The 18,812-nt window shown below is 35.7% G+C and overlaps 2 long non-coding RNA genes and 1 other non-coding gene across 3 annotated transcripts in view; 1 reads left to right on the top strand and 2 right to left on the bottom strand.

Annotated features, from left to right (window-relative positions):
* LOC131254837 (uncharacterized) overlaps positions 1-10,821 on the bottom strand; it is an 89,493-nt gene extending 78,672 nt beyond the window's left edge. Inside the window, exon 1 of the long non-coding RNA XR_009175946.1 lies at positions 10,506-10,821. This is a non-coding gene — a long non-coding RNA (uncharacterized LOC131254837). The remainder of the gene's footprint in view (positions 1-10,505) is intronic.
* LOC131257266 (small nucleolar RNA R44/J54/Z268 family) lies at positions 2,544-2,629 on the top strand. Its single transcript, XR_009177274.1, has one exon. It is a non-coding gene; the product is annotated as a small nucleolar RNA R44/J54/Z268 family (small nucleolar RNA).
* On the bottom strand, positions 6,798-7,904 carry LOC131254836 (uncharacterized). Its single transcript, XR_009175945.1, has 2 exons — positions 7,312-7,904; positions 6,798-7,019 (listed from the first exon to the last, which is right to left on the bottom strand). It is a non-coding gene; the product is annotated as an uncharacterized LOC131254836 (long non-coding RNA).
* Positions 10,822-18,812: the final 7,991 nt, after the last annotated feature.

The following is an 18,812-nucleotide window of genomic DNA, read 5'->3' as shown; positions in this document are numbered from 1 at the left end:
TCTGTTTTCTTTTCATTTCTTTCTTTTTCCCATTTTTTGTGTGTCTAGTGTGTTTGCCTGTGTCTTTCTTTTTTGTTTAGTCTGTTTTAGTTTTGTTTTTTTTTTTTTTGGTTGGCTCACATTAGGTACAACTGGCAGGTTTTGACACCAAACATTTACAATATGCTACTCTAGGAAAAATAGTTAAACCAAATCAATACCAATTCCCTGACGTGTTTGCAACATGTACCATGAGGATTGTAAAAAGACACCCATGTCTCCATCTCCAAATCAACATGGATGAGTATGCACAAGAGTTTGGGATTCAAGTTCAAGACAAATTTGCTTCTGTTGATGCCCGTGTTTTGGCACCTCCCGAGGTGATTATTTGATTCGAAGCATTTATCTGATAATCATTGTCATGCTTATGCTTATGTTGGTTGTTTCAGTTCAAGTACCTTAAGTCCAACTTGCATATTATATCATTTAAAATGTTATCACGACCATAGGAACATATTTCTCTCTTGTTAATTCCATGAACGTGCTTGAGTTGCTATGGCTGTACTGGAGTTATTGATTGTAAGGCACCATCACTGATGCCATTAAGCCTTTCTAGATGAAAGTGCCCATCCCACTTGAGACCTAAAACTGTCTATTACATCTGCATTGTAACTTACAAACTCGTTTTAGTAGGCATTTGCCCTTGGAAGCCTATATGCACTTTCAATGGCTCAATTGGAAACTAAAATTCTCAAAGCCATAGGAAATATGTTTCACATGTATTTGTCAGAGCATTTGAATATTTCCTCCCATTGTTATCTAACACTTGAATTTTGTTATACTGGCATACGTGTGTAGAAAATGGTTAATGATGGCAATGTTGAAAGCTGGACATGCATAAACTTCTCATGTTTGAACCCAGATGTAGTTCATGCATTTTTCCATGAACTTGTTGGCACATGTCAAAATATAGGAATAGTATGAGTTCTAACTTTTATCTTTGAGTATACCATTATCCTCATTACACGCTCCCTAAAGTTCTTCATTCTCTTTGCAACTGAGGAGTGACATCCTTAGTTGCACGATCTTTCTAACCAGGTGAAGCTCCTGCTTTGAATTGTGCTTCATACCAGTTGCTGTGAAGAGTGGTCAGTTCATTGTAGAAGTCAAGCCTCAGGTATGTCCATACATCTCTTCTTCATGTTCTTTGAGTATGCATCATCATCATCATCTTTTTAAATTTTGCAACATGAACTATTAGTATAACTTTGGGTAAACCATGAGGAAGGCTAGTATTGTACTCAATGTGAATCGTCTCTAGCATTTAAGAAATGGGGACAGTCCTAGCTTCTGTTCAATACAAAAAAGAAAGAAAGAAAGGAAAAAAGAAAAAAGAAAAAAATTGCAATTGTTGGCCCATGCACCATGTTGTCTGGGTCATCCACTCCTCAATGGTCTGCCACACCATGGAGCTTAGGATTTGAAATAATCTTACATTGTTCCTATTGGCGTTCATCCATCCAAATTTTCTACTGGGGTGATCTCTTGTATATGCATGGTTAACATGAGAGGTTCCTCACTTGATGAATGAAGTGGATTTCACACATATAAGATGGTGGCCCCAAAGAGCCTGTTATAAATGGAATGTGTAAAATATGTGTTTCAGATGATTAGTCCTCTTGGTCCAATGCAAATATTCCATGTTGTAGTAGCTCATGCAATAAAAAATAAAAATTGGTATGCGTGTGACATCTTGTCTGTCCATCAGTTGTGCCAGCTCAATATCTTGGTCTGGGAGCAAAACTTCGCAATATGCCCCAAGATATCTTTTATTACTGTATTACTCAAATTGGGTTTTGTTTTTCCAGGAAATTTATTATATGACAAACTATTGAATATGCTTTCCAGAATCCATCATGTAATAACCATAAATGAGTTGGAGAAATGGTCGTTTTTCTGGTGATGGTTTTGGTATTGTTGTCTTTACTGTTGAACTAAAACACATATGGAATTGATTCTCCTGTCCAATAAGCAAGTTCTGAGGTTTCTTTTTGTGATTATGGTTTTGGTATTGTTGTCTTTGATGTTGAACTGAGCTAAATTGTAAATGGATAGTGTTGTTTTTATGTTTTATTATGATCTGTGCATGTTTGTAATTTGAATAGCCGATTGCAGCTCATTCCCATAGCCGATTGCAGCTCCTTTCAATGGCCAATCACAACTCATTTCAGTTAAAACACCAGATATGTTATTGGATCAACAAAAATTCAATGCTCTGCCGAAATGCAATCAAATCAGATGCAAGTTGATCAGAACAGTTACAATTTGATCATATTAGTTAAAAATGCAATCAGATCTGTTCTAAATATGATCTGAGGCACATGTCTCTCTCTCTCTCTCTCTCTCTCTCTCTCTCTCTCTCTCTCTCTCTCTCTCTCTCTCTCTCTCTTTCTTTTTAAAAAAAAAAAATTGTTCTCTATTCAATTTTCAGATGATTGATTTCAACTCGGAGAACAGAGTCTTTACTACTTGAACTCTTTCTTTTGTGTTTCTCGGATTTTGTTTATGCAAGTGATGATAAAACAGACAGGGACATCTGCACTCCTTTGGGAGGATGTTGACTCGTCTTTGGGAATCTCTCTGATGCAAAATTTTAATAAATATAGTTGCAGCCACCGCTCTATTTTCAGTCTGGCTAAAGAGAGCCTAAACCACTTTGGTAGATTATTCTGAAGTACTGATAGCTTAGTCATCATCAATCCACCATAGTTATATCTACTTTGAATTAGGTTGTGGATCCCACAAAATCGGATTTAGCCTAATCCCAATTTGACATGCCACATCCCCTCAGTGTTAGGTTTGTGGTATTAAAACACTGCTTTCCTAATAATTGTGAGCAGGCATAGTCCTGATTTTGCAGGATGATGGTCAATGGATCTTTTTTTTTCCATGTTTTTTAATAATATTCTTCCCAAACTGCTATATTTTGTTTTCGTTTTCTCCTGACATTTCTTGTGTGTTCTACAACCATTGAGCATGATGAGCTGTTTGTTTAGTTGTTCCTGAACTGCATCTCTTTAGATTTGCTTGTGGGCACCCCATTTTTTTACTACTAAAAAACATTGAAAAGGTATATGTTGGAAACTGAATCTTTCCAATGGTCCATTCAAAGTACAGATATGCAAAGTCAGTACATGGGTCTATTGAAATTCAATCCCTACCATGTGGAGTTTAGTTGGTTATGGCTAAAAGAATGAGAATTCTTTTTCTTTCTTTCTTTTCTTTTTTTTTTTTTTGATAAATTGCAGACTTTATTAGAAGAGAGAAAAGGTATCAAGTGCAATACTTTTGATGGTGTAACAGAGTATAATAGATGATATGTAGGCGCTTACAAATTACTTAAATTGCATGCAAGCCATACAAGTCAAATTAAGCTGTTCAAATAATGGTTCTCAGTTTAGATATGCTTTTCAGATAATACTTTTGGAACTAGTTAAAGGTTTGTTTGGTTCAACAAAATTTCATGAAATAACAGGAAAATTTTCACCAAATTAGACTAGTTAATCATGAAATATTATGATATTTGGGGCAACCAAACTCACCCTAAGTAATTTGAATTTTGTAATTTCCTTTGCAGGGAGAAGACCCATCTGGATTTCAAGAAGCTGGATACATACATGCACAATTTCAATTGTAGGAGTTCGAGTTAACTACAACAGCAACAAGTAGGGAGAAGACCCATCTGGAATGTGAATCTATCTTTTGATCTAGACCTTTATTTATTCTTGGGTGTAAAATCAGGCCTGCTACTGAATTTGTGACTGATTTGAGTGGGATTTGATTTGATTTTATTTTATTTTATTTTATTTTTTTTCAGTTTTCTTCCGTGGATGTAAGGTTTTTTTAGTTTGTAGATTCTACCATTCAAAGGAGTAATGGCTCAAGGTGTGTTTTGGTCCTATACTGTTGTTGGACTGGACCAAAAAAAAAAAAAAACGCTCTCTATCAAGCTTCTATCATTATTCAGGATTTTCTGCCTAACTGATGGATGTTTTGCTCAATGTTTTTGTTCTTATATTCTAGACGGCATTCATAGCACCTGAAGGGAACGGTCCATTGTCTTTAAATCTTGCTAGCATGGGTAAGGGTTGAGCATGGATTAATGGACAAGGTATATGAAGATACTGGCCCGCTTATCTCGCACCAACAACAGGTTGCTCTGAATCTTGTGACTACAGAGGATCACTGTAAGATTACACCAGTATAGTTGTTTTTCGGTTTCGATTTCTCTAATATTACACAAGTCATGAACTTTAGCTATGTTACATATTAAAGTGATGCTGCTGCTCTTTCTCTCTCTCTCTCTCTCTCTCTCTCTCTCTCTCTCTCTCTCTCTCTCTCTCTCTCTCTCTCTCTCTCTCTCTACAGTTACTAACAAGACTAACCTTTGATCGCATCCCTTTTTTAATTAATTTTTTGGATTTTGAATTGATTTAAACACAATCTTCATCAGTTACACATACAATTTTCCATGTTAGGGAACAAATGCATATGAGAGAGTCATTATATGATGTGCACAACTGCAATGGGTTCATCCAGGGGAAAATCTATTGGTACTCCATGAAGAACTAGGTGGTGATCCTTCTAAGATAACTGTATCAACTAAAACAGGCCAAGAGAAATGTGCACTTATATCAGAATCATATCCTCTCCCAATCAATTATTGGAAACCAAACTCTGAAGTCAAGCACATAAGCCCCTAAGTTAGACTAAAATGTGAGCGAGGATGGAAAATCACTTCAATTAACTTCGCAAGTTTCGAAACTCCTAAAGGACAATGTGGAGAGTTTAGCCATGGAAGTTGCAGTGCTGACAACGTTCTTCCAGTTCTTCAAAAGGTACAGCGTACCTTCTCTTTCTCATCTTTTCCTTTGAATAGCTAACAACTCTTTTGATTTGCAATGACAAAATTGGCTGCGTTTGGATGCACCATTGAATTGAATTCTGATATTTAGTGTGACACAATGGAAATAGCAAACTGTAGTACCTACCTAAGTTCAAATTGCAGTTACATTCCTTTTGGGTCTAACCCAATTGCCATTTGGAGTTTAGTACTCCAATGTGAATATTGAGGAAGGTAACTGTAGCTTGGACATTTCCACTTTGTCTAAAAAATTATTACACTTCAATTCAACAGTGCATCCAAACGCAGCCTAAGCAGCTGGCCTGAGAGGACTTGTTGAGAAGAAATCTTGGTTCTGATACTAATATATAGGTTGATTCAATCTGCAATTGGGTTCAGATGATATTGACTCAATAGCAATGATGTAATTCAGATCATAAGCATAATTTCATAGGGTTATTTTATTTTCTTGTTGTTTCTATGGTTTTTCTGCTTAGAATTTGCTGAGATGCTGTTGTAGGCTTTTTCTTGATTAGAAATCATGGAAGATTTTCATTTACAAGTTGCAAGTATCTTTATTTGGGAACATGTGACTCTACCTTGAATGATTGAAAATCACACTGATCAAATACTCCTAACCATTCTATTGGATGATTCTTACAAAAGGGAGAAAATGAATTAAATAAGATCTCCATCAAAGTTCTTCTGTCTGTCCTTTTTCCCCCTAAAAGACCTCCAATCCAAGGGTTACCATTGATCCTGGAGTTCCAATAAGCCCACACTGCCCAAAAAAGAAAAAATTGCATACCCTTCCAACAAAGCCACCTTCAGCAGCCTTCATCTGAGTTGGTGGACCTGCCAGCCTGTACCAACAAACAACATGCATTATTGTAAACCAAAGATCCAGGAAATATCATAAAGAGGATCAAGACAAATGAAGACTTGCCAAACATCAGCAAAAACAAGATGTCAAAGACAAATACATAGCTGAATGAAGCCAAAACAAACTTACCATTGCACAAACATTTCAAGGCACTATAACATAAGTATGGACAAACTGACACATAGACAACTTCCAATTTTTTTTAAAAATATATTTACTATTAATTTAGTAGTTAGTACACCTCTTTCTGACAATAATTTAACTTTTTTTTTTCTTTTTTTTCTTTTTTTTTTTACAGGTTCTGTTTGGATTTCATCTGAAATTAAAGGACTGAATGCCGATTGTGGACATTTTGAGAGCTTACCTCATGGTCACTTAATACTACAGCAGAGAAGGTAATAGATTTGTGCCTCTTGAGCATTTTTTGAGTAGATTGATTGTTGAGTCATGTTTAAGAAAAATGGTAATTATATTTATTTGAAATGATTGTAGGTTGTTTTTAGAGATGGTACAACCCCCATTAGTTTATGGAGGCTATTCTATTAGCTCCATATGAACCAATGGTTTGAGAAAGTCAATTGAAGATGTGAGATTACTAAAATACACACATGCAATGCATGAGAAACAGAATCGTGTTGTTGTTGTTATCATCACATTACAACAAATGGCACTTAACCGGCGCTCAAAAGCACTGCAAATGCCTTTATCGGCGCTAGACAATTGCCGATAAAGGGGTATGTCGGTAAAAGTTATGTCGGCGCTAGGTACATTTTCAGCGCTTGTCCGAGTGCCGATAATGCAAATTTTTCCCGACGCGAATAAGCGCTGGAAAAAGTCAATACGAGCGCCGCTAAAAGTGGCTTCTAAACACTTTTTCTCCCGGGAAAGTGCCGTAAGATTTCTACACAAGCACCGGTAAAAGGCTTTGTATGGACCATACTGGATTTAAGAGGCCTTGGCATGCCAGTAATTATTATTATTATATATAATTCAATCGAAACCTATATTTTTAAAATTTTTGAAACATAAAACTGATGCAATACAAATAAAACTGAATATTAAACAAAATTTATATTACTACACAATAAAATAAAATATAATATTTATTATAATAAATTGAAAATGGTCTTGAATTTAAATAAATAAATTTTAAAAAAATAAATCAAATCCTCTATATGGTCTACTCCTAGCACGAGTGGCATCAAAAGGTTGAAGTGCTTGTAGGCCTAAATTTAGGCACAATTGATTAAAATCCTGCACACAAGGGAAAAAAAAGAGTTAAAAAGTAGCATTCAACAAATTGATGCATGGAAAACAATCAATCCTTTGATCCCATCCTTAAAAAGTCAAAAACTATCAAGGTAACAAATGTTGTAACTTGAATTCCATTACAAGCAAAACAAAAAAGTAGGTAAAATAGAAAGCCAACATGCTAACAAACAAACGAATGTCACAGCACATCTATGCTCTACATAATCAATTGAAAGATAAATCAACTTATAAATAAAGATGAACATACTAATATTTTAGAAAGTTGAGAGCTTACTTTCTTATGAAGAGCCCAGACATTAATATGGCCTTTAGTGATCTGTTCTTGCAGCTCTACAAATTCCTAGGCATCATCGGCCGAATACTCCCCTGACAGTAAAACACATGTATTTTGTTGTAAACAAAGCAAATCCCATACATGCCCCATGAGAGATTCATGTATCTTACTTTGGATGCAGGTTAATGATAGAAATGCAGACAAGGAAGTTTCAAGCTAGCATATTTGCCTGTGGCAGTTTGGATACAAGAGTGGGGGAGATGGGTTTGTGGTGTGATGGAAACAGAAATACTAATTTTATCATTTCTGGATGGATGTGAGAAGGCGATCTCACCATCCAGTTGTATTTCATGAAGAGACTATTTTATTTGGTAAGTTAGGATTTTTCCCTTCTCTCTTTCACTTGGTAGTACTGACATGCTCTACTAAAATGGCAAGGATTAAGGTTACAGGCTTCTAAAAAGGGCACAACCATAGGATGTTCAGATTGAACAAATGGACAATGGCCTTCAATCGGAAATAATTGGACATTTGCTCAATAGTTGGCAACCAAACTGATGGGCCCATTGTGGATGAGCCACTAAAAAATCATGCCTTTGAACAACTTTAAATATTAAACTTTCGAAAATCCTAGGCGATTTGATTCAACATTGTTTATATATTAAACTTTTGTAAACCGCAAGAGATTGATTCAACATTCACTTCAATGACAAGCACCGTTGAGGTTACAAAAAATAAAGAAGATGTGTCACGAAAGCTTACAGGATATGGTGGATTTGTTCATAGTTTCCTCGTATTCATGTGAGTTTGTTTGGAAGATATATCCAGATTTATCTATTGCATACCAATACATGCAGATTTTCTTTCCAAAAGAGGTACTTATATTGCCTGCTTATGCAACTAAATCTGCAATTTAAGAAAACAAAAGTCAATGTTTTAAATTCATTTTTCTGACATAATCAACACACCCAAACAATACATCATGACTTGAAGTGTATATTTAGAACCAAGGAAATTACAATTGGTCATTTCAGTTTATAAGTACAAATAATTGCAATTTGTTTTGACAACGCATCCAAACATTCACATCAAAATAATAACAAACCATCCAAGTAAAATGATAAAATCCAACAACCAGCAATTAATGCATGAACTGAAAAAAATTCAAGTAAAATGAAAAAAGGGTGTGAAAGACATTGTCCATCCTAGCGATTTATACATAAGAGCTTAACCATGTTATCAAAATCTATCTTGTCAAAAGGGTTCAAAATAGCATATGTTGACACATGTACCTAGGTGAGGTTGAGGGTCGGCAACCCAGCCCCAACCGAACACGACCCAGAGTTCAGGTTGGGCCAATCGGGTTCAAGTTGACCCAACTAAAGTTGTACACTTATGGTGCACACTTCATGGAACTGTATGAAAACACCCATTGTACAAGCATTTCTCTATAACAATATGACAAAGAAAAACGAGCAGTTTAATAAAAGAAAACGTCTCACCAAAGAATACAAGCCACTGGTGTCCATAAAAAGTAGAGGGCCCGAAGCAATTCTGTTAGAGAAGTCAATGAGACGAATGAACCCATGACTGGTATGACACAAAATTCCAAGCAAACATTTTAAAGGGCGCTACCTGATGAATGGCCTAGACAACACACCTATGCCACATTGGCATCTGTGTGTACCACTGAAAAAACACTCAATCTTATTCATGAGAATATTGTTCAACATTTCTCGCTCTTAAAACTTACCTTAGCAACAGTCCCAAGAAAGAAGATGGCATGCCGTACAGTCGGGGGCTGAGAACGAAACGAGGGAGTAGGGTTTATATATATATATATATATATAGTGATATGCGTGGGCTGTTTTATATAGCGCAGGTGAAAGATACACCCAAAGTGCCGAGTAAGCACATGTTTGTTGTAGTGCTAGCTTGTTCCAATCACGACTGGGCTAAACTTCTCAATCTGAGTCACTCAACTCAACTAATGCTCCATGTCAACTGACTCTACCAATAAACCATATATGTAAATTCTATTCATGACCATCTACATCAATTTTTGTAACATAACCTATTAATACTTATTATAATTACTTAAATATTCTTATTAAATTGATAATAAAATATCGAGTCGTGTCAACCTGACCCATTTATACATTGAGTCTGTTTTCTTGTTTATGAAGTATGGTCCACACAATGTGTATGAGAGAGAGAGAGAGAGAGAGAGAGAGAGAGAGAGAGAGAGAGAGAGAGAGAGAGAGTGAGTGAACCTTTCAGCAAAATAAGCAATAGGTGCCATGAAAATGGTAGCTATGGCTTCTCTGTAGACAACAAAGACCTTTGGACTCAGGTCTAGGTGATGTTGCCTAAGTGAAAACTCTTTACAAACATAAGAAAATTTTTTAGAAATAAAAGTTCTACGAGCTACCAAATAAGGAAAACCAAATCTACATATGACAATTGCAGTTATTGTTAACATATTCATCTAAACAAAGCAGTCAAAACTGAAAACAGATCAACCAGTAATGAAATTGCATTGTAATGTGGAAAATAAAGAGTAGACAGGTGAACCCCCTAAAATAATGTTCTGTTTGTTTCAAGTACTACTTTCAAGGAACAATATATTACTTTGGCTTTGTGAAAGCACTGCATCAAAAACCAATTTCACAGGGTGCCATTGTGCATGTATCCAGGTATCTGGTACAACATCGCGAAGTATATGCTATGTGGCTCCAATGAAGAAGTTCCATGTATCACAGATCAAATTGATATGAGTTAGTTGAAATAAACAAAAGCATCTTTGGATGGGAGAAGTTGACAAATAGAAGAGCATGTCCTGATTAGAAAGACTATTGCAAGATCAATCAGCAAGATGGGAGAAGCACTAGCATGACTTGTTTGCAGCATTCAACTTTCTAGAAAATCAAAACTGATATACTAAAACAAGGAAATCCATTAATTCTCCTGATAAATCAAAACTGATATACTAAAACAAGGAACCAATTGAAGAAGTCAACAAAATTTCCACAGTTGGTAGAGGACTAAATATATCTAAATATCGGCTGTAAGAAAATCATGTCCCCTTAAAAAATAAATCCTCCAAGGATAACATACATACATGCATACATACATACATACATACATACATACATATATATATATATAAGTTGTTTATTGTCATTCACAATCACAAGTATCATTCATCATCCAACTAACTATTAACAATATTTATAAAAATAAAAGACATCCAACCAACTCTATATAATAACTTGCAACTTAACCTGCTGGGAACCGTCATATACCGTAATATCTTACGGCAGAGCGGGCTCTAAGGAGTTACAAGTTGGGCCTCTACTCTCTAGGAAAACATATAAATGAAGCGACAAAAATATAAATTAAGCAAGATCAATTATTTATGGAAGAGATTAATGAATAATACCTGGCAAACAAATGGGGAGAAACCCGCTGACTTACTTTGTAGAGCTATGTAGGAAGAGATTGCTTGTATTGGTTCTAAGAATCAAAGATATACAATTTGGAAGATAAATCTAAAAAGGGGGAAAAAAATCTATAGCTGAAATTCTAGAAGATACTAACATAGAACTTGAAAATTTGTTTGAAAATTTAACATATGGACAACAACTTTCATTTTTGCTCTCCATTAAGCACCAAAAATGACAGAACAACAAATAGAGAATTGTAGCAATACCCACTAAAAGGACGTTAATCAGTTGACAATCTTTTTTTAAGTCTTGGGTAAATCAATGTGAAGCTTTAAGGATTCTCTTTACTTGCATAAATTGTAGTTTTCTATTTTAATTAATGTTGATTTTTGGATTAAGACCGACTCTTTGCAAGTAAATAACAGTGCTAACCATCAAGCTATATATAATAACAGTTCTAACTATCAAATATGGATGTCTCACACAATGCATGAATGCTACATGTATAGCGGCAAATACAAATACCAAGCCCACTTGCATGTGTGTGTAAGAAAAAAGAAAAGGTAAAAGTCATAATACACACTAGATTCATTGAACTTTCTTACTCGATTTCTCTTAATATTGATTGTCCACAAGCTTGATATTTTCCTAAATCAAAACCTCCTTTTGGAACACCTAAACATTTATTTTTTAGCTGGTTCCTTCTAAACTCCAGTTGGTTGGGTAGTTTATCTTTATCTTTGGACAGTGCTTCCTCAATTTGGACAGAATGATGGTGAATTATCTCTGTAGTCTTGTCCATACGAGCCCAGTGTAGTTTGCAGGACCATCGGTCTCTGATTGTGAGCGTGGCTGCTAAAAATAGGATATCCACACATGAAGGTGGGTCCAATCCTGTCAGTCAAGGGCAGGGTGATGGCTGCAAGTCTCGAATATCTTGGAATTTATGAAAGCTAATCCTAGGATATTCAGAGTTTATAACTGATACAGGTTCTATTCACTGATCAAGAACCTTCAGCCCACTTCTTTTAATGGGGCAGCCTGTGGCATCTCCTCTTCTCCTTGTGTAGCCCATGAGAAGAAAAAAATGAGGAATACTTTGTGGGATCCATCATGTAGTGTAATGTAAAATCTACTTTGCCTATTAGGTATGATTCATTATTATTTGAACTGTGCGTACAAAATATCAGGCCGGTAAAATACTTATATGGACCACACCAATGTGAACAGTGTAAAATTGCTCACAAAACCACTAAATTCATTTGACGTGGCTCACTCAAGCTTTTTAGGCTGATTTTTGTACCTTCTCTTCACTCTGTTGAGCTACATTTGATTAATGAGTTTGATGAAAGATACACCACATGATGGCCCACCCACAAACTTATGAATGACAATCCATTTATATGGTTCAATACCACAAAGCATTGATTGGGCTGCATATGGATGTTGAATGGGGAGCATTAATCTTTTTTTAATTTTTAATTTTTAGTTGTCCATTTCTTCTTTCATATGTAAAATGGTCCACCTGATGGCTGGATTAGCCCATGGTATATAATGTTGGGGTATGGTAGACGAATGACCAGATATCGCATCCATATGTCACATTGGACAAAGGATATTTCCTGATCGAGCCAGTGAAGACATACATACACTTGTAAAATTTACCAATATAGTATCTACTGGCATGCATCCTGCAAAAGATTGATATACAACTTAGCTAAAACATTCAAAATAACTGAAAGGGGTCTTGGTTGAAGCATTTCTTCAAATGATTAATGTGCATATTTCAAACCAGATAAGAGACTTGAAAAACACACTAAAAATTCAGCAAAACTGAAAAGAACAATTCGAACCTCCAATTGGGAATTAGAAGCCCCAAATTTCGTAACCAAATAAGATTTTTAAAAAAAAAAAACAGAGAGAACAAAAGAAAACAAAAACTAAAAATTCAGAGAAAAAGAGAATAAATGGTTATTTTAAAAAACCCAACTACATTACCCAAAATCATTGCAAAATTCAAAGAATAGATCTGCACACATTCAAATCAGTCCTTGCATTTGGGTTTTAGGAATCCCAGCCACAGATCGAGGCTTCATCAAAACATAGTGAATGGGGAAGGAGATGAAGAGACATGAAGCCCTAGGGCTTTATGCGAAAATGGAATATCCAATAGCATACCTATATTAAAACAAGGATAAACGAAAATATTGCAACTAGCTGAGAGGGACGGAGGGATTCTCTATAACCTCTTGCTACCCTGGCTCATCTCTATAACCTCTTGTGAATCAGATCAACACCATCAACAACCCTGATTCGAGAATCTGCAGATGTAATAAGCACTTCTAAATTAGGGATTTGACCATGCAAATTCCTAAAAATGGATTCGACAATGTAAATCCCTAAAAATGGATTCGACAACGCAAATCCCTAATTAGGGATTTGTATTCAATAAAGCATATTCCTAATCAAGTATTCTAAATTTCAGAAAGCAACAATAAGAAGAGAAAAGCATTACATCATACCTGAGAATCTGAGATTCACCAGCAGCAAAAGACCGAACTGCAGCAGAGTGCAGAAAATAGATCCAAAACCCTAGGAAACAAGAGAGTAGCAGATCTAAATACTACGGTGAGATCCCAAAGCAGGTTGCTATAGCTGGAGAGATCCCAAAGCAGCTGTGAGAGAGAAAGAGGAGAGAGTCGCGGAGTTGCACAGAGAGAGAGAGAGACGGGTAGGAAATAGGAGAGAGTCGTGGAGTTGCAGAGAGAGAGAGAGAGAGAGAGAGAGAGAGAGAGAGAGAGACGGGTAGGAAATAGGAGAGAGTCGCGCTGGCCAGTTGGATTTTTATATATATATGGTACGATATCCGTCATTAGGTCTTACCTAACGCCGATAAAAGTGTAGCACAAATGCCATTTATACCCCTTTTTGTTGTAGTGTCATTATATGTTTGACTTAACAAAAGCTTAACCCACCTAGTAAAAATGCCAGTCACCTTGATCCAAATTGTTGTGGCATAGGATGGACAGGAAATACCCAAAATATCTCCCTCATAGATTAATGTAATAATCCAATCAGGCCTTGCCATATGTAGACCATCGGTTGTAATTGTCCATTTTGTGTAAGGGTTTATAAATGTTGCAATGGATATCAATCTTGAATGGAAAATGGTATGTAGAGAGGGTAATTATTTCATTACTTCCAAATACGGTTTGGAATGTAATTTATATACATGAGGATGAGCTATCCATTTTGAAATTCTTAACTCTTCAAGGTTTTTAAATTCATTGTGTCTTATTTTGTGTAATGCATATCAAATTAAACTGGATCTTGGAAGGATTGAGAAATGAGTGTTGATGAAGGCCTTTGACGATGAAGAAAATCCGTATCTTCCAAAGTATAATACTAATTAGACCAAATGATGTCCTATTGATTCCATAACTTTCATCTAATATCATTGAATGACTGAATTTACAATAATCCAAGTAATGTTGGATATTTATAGGATGGTTCGACATGGAGAGCGAATAAATTCACTGATAGTGCTTCGTATCCGATAGCTTCTTCATCTGAAATGCAAGTTTGGGAATGGCATCTTCATATGCATTGCCCTTTGTTTTAGTTGATGTCACTATTGTTTGGATTGCTAGGCTAATAACCCAATTTACTCCGTAGGAAAAGCAGACTTGTGCACTGCGCCAACCATCATCATGATCATCATTGCCTTCTTCCGGAAATTTGGGGTCGGCCAATAAATGGGTTCAACAGAGATCAACCTTCATCTTTTACTCAGGCTCAACCACCGAACTAATACAGAGGACCTCGAAGTTCTGGCAACTAAAGGAACAGTGAACACACATACACAACATAGGAAGTTCCCCCATATGTGATTCCAATTTATTTGATTAATTTAGAATTATCAATGCAATACACACAGATGCCCAAGGGGTACAGTGTGTGGATGACAGCAAGGCAACTAATGTGGAGGTAGCATATGCTGGACTTTTGTGTCTTAAAGGAAAAAAGTCTGTGGTTCTTCTTGGTGGTGTTGCAAAGGTATACATCCAATTTGGTGTTTGTAGTCTTGTAGGACTTGAACAAAAAGTTGGTGAAGGATATCCCATGTTTTGTTGTTTCTCTACGATTTGAACATGCAAGATTCTAGTGGTTTTGAAAAGCTGGTAGAACCATTGAAGCACCACAGATGTGTTGTTACTGTAAGCATCCTCCTCTTGCTTCCAAAGGCTGCATATATAACCATTTTAAGTTGCATGTTTGTTTCTTTTTCCTAAAACCATGCTCCTCTGCATTTGGTGTTTATGCTTTCATCATTCATGAATCTTTATCAAATTACCTTACAAACTAATAAAATCTTTGGATGAAAGTCCTAAGAGTGGATCTTCAAGAAAAATGATTTAAAAGACAGTGTGATTGTGGTCTTAGGTGCTGCCAGCCTCACACAATACAGCGTGGCCCCTGGCCATGGGGCCACCTTGATGCATGCTAGTATATTCATGCTGTCCATCCTTTTTGGTAGCTCATTTTAAGACGAGCCCAAAAATAAAGAAGATAAAAATTTAGGTGAACAATCACCATAGGAAATAGTGGGTGATGGAATGCCTACTATTAAAAACTTCTTAGATTCCACCATAATGTTTATTTTCCTTTCAACTCATTGATAAGGTCACACAAACTTGGAGGAAGGGAAAAAAACAAATATCAACTTAATCAATTTTTTATTATTATTTTTTTAATTTTAATTTAATTTATTTTTTTTTTCTTTCATCGTAGCTCTCTTTCTTTTTTAGAAGTTCATATAAAATCAAAACCATCATGGAATTCAGTTTCTTTTATAAGCTCTTCTTTCTGTACTTAAATATTCATTTTTATCTTTTTTTGGAGGTTCAGATTGAATCAAAACCATATGGGTCTAAATCTTTTCTTTGCAATTTATAGTTGTACCAATTTTTTTCCAGGAGTACAAGTGTTCTTCAAATTTATAGCTAAAACAGGTTCCTTTTTTGTTAGGTCGAACTGTCTGAAGATGAATGATATTATCTTCTTTTGCTGGTCTTGTAACTTTAATTCAGGTGCTGCAAATTAGATTTACATGGAGCTGATACAAACTTTTGGGAAGATTTGGAATCGAAGATGGTGGAATCCATCGGGAATACATTGGATAGACATGTTTAATTCTGAGGACGAGATTAGCAAGCTAAGTGAACAACGCTTAATGCTGGTGTGGAATGTTTGTTCTTTTAAACTTTCAGATGGAGAATTTGGCAGTGACTGTTGCAGATGGGTATCAATGCTGGCTAGTTGAAATGATGTGTGGACAAAGAAGGATGAAGATATCCAGTTGTATTGGCCAAGCTAGGAGTGGACCAGGTAAATGATTTATTTATTTATTTTTCATGTATTCGGACCATTGTAAACTTATTGTTTTAAATATTATATATCTTTTATTGTGAAGTCGTACAATATTTGTTTAACATTCATTTTTAATTATATTACAACATTCTATGGGTTTCAAATGTTAAGAAAAATATATGTTCCAATTGAAATAGAAAAAAATTTATTGCCTTTTGCCAGTGGTTGCATGCTTTTCCTAAATAAGGAAAGGTTCAAAACTGTTCCTAAATAAATAAAACTACCATTCTTAAAATACCATTTCCAAAATTAAGAACGGTTTAGAATTGGTCCAAAATTGAAAATTTACGACGGTTTTGAACCGTCCCTTAATTGCAAAAATTTGCAACGATTTTCAACTGTCCCTAATTTTTTGCGACGCCCTATTTAAGAATGGTTGAAAACCATTCCTGAACTATTCACGAACGGTTTTCCTAAATAGGGATTTTGGTGGTGAACACGTAAAATAGACAAGAAGTTAGTGCAAGCAACTTGTAGGAAGTAAAAAAAACTGTCCTTAAAAAAGGCAATCTTCGCTTCTATTTGACCAAACACTTCTAGTAGTTATAATCTAAGTTGTTACATGACTTTTAACATGTAAAATCTGAATTATCTATGGGACACTACCAACACTTTTTAGCTTTAGAATATCCACAACTTTATTTGTGAGGTCTTCCAAGATCTTTTGATTATTCAAGTTCTCTAGTCTAGAAAAACTACTTGCAAGGGTAAAATTACCCAAATGCCACTAATGTCACACATAGCATATTTTTGGACATAAAAAGGTTTTCCGATGCATCCGAATTTTCATATTTTCATATTTTACCAGGCCGGCCGGCCGTAGTTTAATGATCCAAACCATTACTATGAGGGGCTTCAACATAGAAGACCATGCACAAAAGAAAAAGCCATTTGGTGGCCCCTAGAGGCAAAAGTTAAGGATGTGGATTGTCTACCAAGCCTTTCCAAAGAACTTACAATGGGAAGCTAGGTGGGGCTCACTATGATGTTTACAAGAAATACACCCCATTCATCCATTTTTACAAATCATGTTAGGACATGGCCCCAATAATAACTCAAATCCACTGTTAAAACAATTGTAGGGCTATAGAAGTTTTGAATTAGGCTTTTTTTTATGTCTTTTCAACTCATCCAAGTAGGAATGACCTTATGAACGGTATGGATGGCATATAAACGTCATAGTGGACCCAGGGAGGTTTCAACAGTAGGCATTTATCTACCTGCTACTTGCGTTTTCTTTTCGTATAGCTCACTTAAGTTTTGGATTTGCATCATTTTTCGGCCCATATCCTAACATGGTCCAACAAAACGGATGGATAGGTAGATTTGTCACAAACATCATAGTGGATCCCACCTAACTTCCCATCCAAGTTCCTGCAAAAGGCTTTTGTATGGAATCAACGTCCAAAAGTTCGGGTAGAAACAATTTTAAAATTCTTTCTTCTAGCTACCTATTTGTTTTGTATGCTACTACCCATCTAAGGTATGGAATGACCTCATTTTTTAGGAAGAAGATTCAAATATAGTACCTCACCTGATCACAAGACAAGGTGTCCTTCCATATGTATTTGGGGTGCGATGGATCCCTGACTGAGTGGCCTATCTTGACGTATGTGTTGTTGATGTCTTAAATATGTCAATAACGGGGCCTATGGATGCCATCTATAAAACACTCGATGCCATCGAGCAGAGGTCGATGCTATTGACAGTTGCTCTATCCCATTGAGAAAATCTGGGAAATTCCATGTTAGTTGTTGGAATATTTTAGTTTTGCTACTTGATGTTAACAAAGTTCGATGCCATTAATAGATCTTCGATGGGTGGTCGATGCCATTGAAGTCCCATCGAACAAGCGCACAAAATTGCGTGTGTGATTTGTTTCCTATTTCGGTTGTAATACTTTATATATTGAGAGTAATTGGGATTTGGGAGAAGTAGAAGTGTTCTAAGGCTTTCTAAATCCTTAGGGTTTCAAGAGCATAGTTAGGGCTTGTGAAGTAGATTCGAGGCTTATTCGAATCAGTAACACTCTATCTCTTGTAATTTCTTCTTTCATAGTGCACTAGTTATCGATTTGTGCCGTGGTTTTTTTTTTTTTGAAAATATTTTTTCACATAAAATTTAGATTGTTCTTGTTTGGACTTGGTTGTGTGATTGCGAGTACTTTACTTGATTCGTCTCTCGTTGTTTCCATGGTTCCTCAACAAGTGATATCAGAGCTGGCATTAGGAAGCAGATTGAATTTGAAAGTAAGCTATCAATGACATCAAACCCAAAGTTTTATATAGAAAAATACTCTAGCAAAAGCAATTTTGAACTATGGAAAGCTAAGATGAACAATATCCTAGTTCAACAAGGATTAGTTGGAGTTCTCGTTGAAAACCACCCGGAATCTATGACAGAAGATGAATGAAATAAGATGGATAAGAAATCTAGAACCTCTATCCAACTATGCTTAATAGATGAGGTTTTCTATAATGTCATGAGAAAGAAAACTACAACAAGCATGGGCAGAATGGGAAAATATCTATGCGAAGAAATTTCTTGAGAATCAAGTACATGGGTGAAATTAGAGAATATCTATGCGAAGAAATCACTTGAGAATCGTTTATATTTGAAGCTACA

The sequence above is a fragment of the Magnolia sinica genome, chromosome 9 (genome assembly GCF_029962835.1).
Source record: "Magnolia sinica isolate HGM2019 chromosome 9, MsV1, whole genome shotgun sequence".
In the NCBI taxonomy this organism is placed as follows: Eukaryota; Viridiplantae; Streptophyta; class Magnoliopsida; order Magnoliales; family Magnoliaceae; genus Magnolia; species Magnolia sinica.
Note: the sequence above shows the minus strand (reverse complement) of the source record. Positions and strands in the feature narration are given on the sequence as shown.